Source organism: Columba livia, chromosome 29 (assembly GCF_036013475.1).
Source record: "Columba livia isolate bColLiv1 breed racing homer chromosome 29, bColLiv1.pat.W.v2, whole genome shotgun sequence".
Classification (NCBI taxonomy): Eukaryota; Metazoa; Chordata; class Aves; order Columbiformes; family Columbidae; genus Columba; species Columba livia.
This window is the reverse complement of record NC_088630.1, coordinates 2,555,436-2,561,466: the sequence shown is the minus strand read 5'-3', so window position 1 is coordinate 2,561,466 and position 6,031 is coordinate 2,555,436.

Below are 6,031 nucleotides of genomic sequence, written 5' to 3'. Positions count from 1 at the left end.
CGTCCGGGCCCCATAGATTTGACCGAGAAGGGACCCAGGCGTCCGGGCCCCATAGATTGCACTGAGGAGGGACCCAGGCGTCCGGGCCCCATAGATTTGACCGAGGAGGAACCCAGGCGTCCGGGCCCCATAGATTGCAGCGAGGAGGGACCCGGGCGTCCGGGCCCCATAGATTTGACCGAGGAGGGACCCAGGCGTCCGGGCCCCATAGATTGCACGGATAAGGGACCCAGGCGTCCGGGCCCCATAGATTGCACTGAGAAGGGACCCAGGTGTTCGTGCCCCATAGATTACACTGAGGAGGGACCCAGGAGTCCGGGCCCCATAGATTGCACCGAGGAGGGACCCAGGCGTCCGGGCCCCATAGATTTGACCGATGAGGGACCCAGGCGTCCGGGCCCCATAGATTTGACCGATGAGGGACCCAGGCGTCCGGGCCCCATAGATTGCACTGAGGAGGGACCCAGGCGTCCGGGACCCATAGATTTGACCGATGAGGGACCCAGGCGTCCGGGCCCCATAGATTTGACCAAGGAGGGACCCAGGCGTCCGGGCCCCATAGACGGCAGTGAGGAGGGACCCAGGCGTCCGGGCCCCATAGATTTGACCGAGAAGGGACCCAGGTGTCCGGGCCCCATAGATTGCACTGAGGAGGGACCCAGGCATCCGGGCCCCATAGATTTGAACGAGGAAGGACCCAGGTGTCCTGGCCCCATAGATTTGAATGAGGAGGGACCCAGGCGTCCGGGCCCCATAGATTATACTGAGGAGGGACCCAGGCATCCGGGCCCCATAGATTTGACCAAGGAGGGACCCAGGCGTCCGGGCCCCATAGATTGCACTGAGGAGGGACCCAGGCGTCCGGGGCCCATAGATTGCACTCAGGAGGGACCCAGGCGTCCGGGCCCCATAGATTTAACCGAGGAGGGACCCAGGCGTCCGGGCCCCATAGATTTGACCGCGGAGGGACCCAGGCGTCCGGGCCCCATAGATTTGACCAAGCAGGGACCCAGGCGTCCGGGCCCCATAGATTGCACTGAGGAGGGACCCAGGCGTCCGGGCCCCATAGATTGCACTGAGGAGGGACCCAGGCGTCCGGGCCCCATAGATTAGAGCGAGGAGGGACCCAGGCGTCCGGGCCCCATAGATAAGAATGAGGAGGGACCCAGGCGTCCTGACCCCATAGATTTGAATGAGGAGGGACCCAGGCGTCCGGGCCCATAGATTATACTGAGGAGGGACCCAGGCGTCCGGGCCCCATAGATTTGACCAAGGAGGGACCCAGGCGTCCGGGCCCCATAGACGGCAGTGAGGAGGGACCCAGGCGTCCGGGCCCCATAGATTTGACCGAGAAGGGACCCAGGCGTCCGGGCCCCATAGATTGCACTGAGGAGGGACCCGGGCGTCCGGGCCCCATAGATTTGACCGAGGAGGGACCCAGGCGTCCGGGCCCCATAGATTGCACGGATAAGGGACCCAGGCATCTGGGCCCCATAGATTGCACTGAGAAGGGACCCAGGTGTTCGGGCCCCATAGATTACACCGAGGAGGGACCCAGGCGTCCGGGCCACATAGATTTCACCATGGAGGGACCCAGGAGTCCGGGCCCCATAGATTTGACCGAGGAGGGACCCAGGCGTCCGGGCCCCATAGATTTGACCAAGGAGGGACCCAGGCGTCCGGGCCCATAGATTTGACCAAGGAGGGACCCAGGCGTCCGGGCCCCATAGATTTCACTGAGGAGGGACCCAGGCGTCCGGGCCACATAGATTTGACCGATGATGGACCCAGGCGTCCGGGCCCCATAGATTGCACTGAGGAGGGACCCAGGCGTCCGGGCCACATAGATTGTACTGAGAAGGGACCCAGGCGTCCGGGCCCCATAGATTTGACCAAGGAGGGACCCAGGAGTCCGGGCCCCATAGATTTGACCAAGGAGGGACCCAGGAGTCCGGGCCCCATAGATTTGACCAAGGAGGGACCCAGGCGTCCGGGCCCCATAGATTGCAGTGTGAAGGGACCCAGGCGTCCGGGCCCCATAGACTGCAGTGACGAGGGACCCAGGCGTCCGGGCCCCATAGATTGCAGCGAGGAGGGACCCAGGCGTCCGGGCGCCATAGTTTTCACCGAGGAGGGACCCAGGCGTCCGGGCCCCATAGATTTCACTGAGGAGGGACCCAGGCGTCCGGGCCCCATAGATTTGACCAAGGAGGGACCCAGGCGTCCGGGTCCCATAGATTTGACCAAGGAGGGACCCAGGCGTCCGGGCCCCATAGATTGCACTGAGGAGTGACCCAGGCGTCCGGGCCCCATAGATTGCACTGAGGAGGGACCCAGGCGTCCGGGCCCCATAGATTGCACTGCGAAGGGACCCAGGCGTCCGGGCCCCATAGATTGCACCGAGGAGGGACCCAGGCGTCCGGGACCCATAGATTGCACTGAGGAGGGACCCAGGCATCCGGGCCCCATAGATTGCACTGAGAAGGGACCCAGGCGTCCGGGCCCCATAGATTGCACTGACGAGGGACCCAGGCATCCGAGCCCCATAGATTGCACCGAGGAGGGACCCAGGCGTCCGGGCCCCATATATTGCAGTGACGAGGGACCCAGGCGACCGGGCCCCATAGATTTCACTGAGGAGGGACCCAGGAGTCCGGGCCCCATAGATTTGACCGAGGAGGGACCCAGGCATCCGGGCCCCATAGATTTCACCGAGGAGGGACCCTGGCGTCCGGGCCCCATAGATTTGACCGAGGAGGGACCCAGGCATCCGGGCCCCATAGATTTTACAGATGAGGGACTCAGGTGTCCGGGCCCCATAGATTGCACTGAGGAGGGACCCAGGCGTCCGGGCCCCATAGATTTGACCGAGGAGGGACCCAGGCGTCCGGGCCCCATAGATTGCACTGAGGAGGGACCCAGGCGTCCGGGCCCCATAGATTGCACTGAGGAGGGACCCAGGCGTCCGGGCCCCATAGATTGCACTGAGGAGGGACCCAGGCGTCCGGGCCCCATAGATTGCACTGAGGAGGGACCCAGGCGTCTGGGCCCCATAGATTGCACTGAGGAGGGACCCAGGCGTCTGGGCCCCATAGATTGCAGTGACGAGGGACCCAGGCGTCCTGGTGTCCCACATCTTCCGCTGCCTAAAACACGGGACTCAGGCGTCCGAGTGCCCTCCCCAAACATCCCGAAAGAGGGACCCAGGCGTCCGAGTGCTCCCAATAAGGGACCCAGGTATGGGTGGTGCCATCGAAACAGGGGACCCAGGTGTGTGGGTATCTCACATCTTTCCCCCGCATAAGGGACCCAGGCATCCGAGTGCCATCTGCAGAACAGGGGACCCAGGTGTTCGGGTTCCACCCCAACTACCCCAAGAAGGGACCCAGGTGTCTGGGGAGACCACAGCTGGAATATTGTGTCCAGTTGTGGCCCCTCAGTTCCAGCAGGACAGGGAACTGCTGCAGAGAGTCCAGCGCAGCCACCAAGATGCTGGAGGGAGTGGAGCATCTCCCGTGTGAGGAAAGGCTGAGGGAGCTGGGGCTCTGGAGCTGGACAAGAGGAGACTGAGGGGGGACTCATTCCTGGGGATCAAGATGGAAAGGGGGAGTGTCAGGAGGATGGAGCCAGGCTCTTCTGGTGACAACCAGGGACAGGACAAGGGGCAATGGGTGCAAACTGGAACACAGGAGGTTCCACTTAAATCTGAGCAGAAACTTGTTCGTGGTGAGGGTGGCAGAGCCTGGCCCAGGCTGCCCAGGGGGTTGTGGAGTCTCCTTCTCTGCAGACATTCCAACCCGCCTGGTTCCTGTGTAACCTCATCTGGGTGTTCCTGCTCCATGGGGGATTGCACTGGATGAGCTTTCCAGGTCCTTCCAACCCCTGACACTCTGTCACTCTGTCCTGTGTCGTTTCTCTCCTCCAGGACACGGGCCCAGGGGGGGACCGAGTCACCCCAGACACCCCCCGCACCACGTCCCGGGGCCAAGGGCAGCGACTCAGGGTCCTGTCCCCTGGTCCTGCACACTCCTCACTGCTCCCACCAGCAGTTCCCGCCCTGCTGCGGGACCCGAGAGTCCTGGTGCCCGCTCCCGCAGTCCCAGCGGGACACTGTCACTGCCCGTCCCCGGAGCCCGGAGGACACCCCGCTCCCCGTCCCCCCCGCCGCGGGCCAAGGCGTCCCATCCCGTCCCATCCCATCCCATCCCATCCCGTCCCATCCCGTCCCATCCCATCCCGTCCCATCCCATCCCATCCCATCCCGTCCCGTCCCATCCCGTCCCATCCCATCCCATCCCGTCCCATCCCGTCCCGTCCTGTCCCATCCCGTCCCATCCCATCCCATCCCATCCCATCCCGTCCCGTCCCGTCCCATCCCATCCCATCCCATCCCGTCCCATCCCGTCCCGTCCCGTCCCGTCCCGTCCCATCCCATCCCATCCCGTCCCATCCCGTCCCATCCCGTCCCATCCCATCCCATCCCATCCCGTCCCGTCCCGTCCCGTCCCGTCCCATCCCATCCCATCCCATCCCGTCCCGTCCCGTCCCATCCCATCCCGTCCCGTCCCATCCCGTCCCATCCCGTCCCATCCCATCCCGTCCCATCCCGTCCTTTCCCATCCCATCCTGTCCCATCCCATCCCATCCCATCCTGTCCCGTCCCGTCCCATCCCATCCCATCCCATCCCGTCCCATCCCGTCCTTTCCCATCCCATCCCGTCCCGTCCCGTCCCATCCCATCCCATCCTGTCCCATCCCGTCCCGTCCCATCACGTCCCATCCCATCCTTTCCCGTCCCATCCCGTCCCGTCCCATCCCGTCCCGTCCCTTCCCATCCCATCCCGTCCCATCCCGTCCCGTCCCATCCCGTCCCGTCCCTTCCCGTCCCATCCCATCCCATCCCATCCCGTCCCATCCCGTCCCGTCCCATCCCATCCCATCCCATCCCATCCCATCCCGTCCCGTCCCATCCCATCCCGTCCCATCCCATCCCATCCCATCCCATCCCATCCCATCCCGTCCCGTCCCATCCCGTCCCGTCCCATCCCATCCCATCCCATCCCATCCCATCCCGTCCCATCCCATCCCATCCCATCCCGTCCCATCCCGTCCCATCCCATCCCATCCCATCCCATCCTGTCCCATCCCATCCCATCCCGTCCCATCCCATCCCGTCCCATCCCATCCCATCCCATCCCGTCCCATCCCATCCCGTCCTGTCCCGTCCCATCCCATCCCATCCCGTCCTGTCCCGTCCCATCCCATCCCATCCCATCCCATCCCATCCCGTCCCATCCCATCCCGTCCCATCCCATCCCATCCCGTCCCGTCCCATCCCATCCCGTCCCATCCCGTCCCATCCCGTCCCATCCCATCCCATCCCATCCCATCCCGTCCCATCCCATCCCGTCCCATCCCATCCCATCCCATCCCGTCCCATCCCGTCCCGTCCCATCCCGTCCCGTCCCTTCCCGTCCCATCCCATCCCATCCCATCCCGTCCCATCCCGTCCCGTCCCATCCCATCCCATCCCATCCCATCCCATCCCGTCCCGTCCCATCCCATCCCGTCCCATCCCATCCCATCCCATCCCATCCCATCCCGTCCCGTCCCATCCCGTCCCGTCCCATCCCATCCCATCCCATCCCATCCCATCCCGTCCCATCCCATCCCATCCCATCCCGTCCCATCCCGTCCCATCCCATCCCATCCCATCCCATCCTGTCCCATCCCATCCCATCCCGTCCCATCCCATCCCGTCCCATCCCATCCCATCCCATCCCGTCCCATCCCATCCCGTCCTGTCCCGTCCCATCCCATCCCATCCCGTCCTGTCCCGTCCCATCCCATCCCATCCCATCCCATCCCATCCCGTCCCATCCCATCCCGTCCCATCCCATCCCATCCCGTCCCGTCCCATCCCATCCCGTCCCATCCCGTCCCATCCCGTCCCATCCCATCCCATCCCATCCCATCCCGTCCCATCCCATCCCATCCCAGCCCATCCCATCCCATCCCGTCTCGTCCCGTC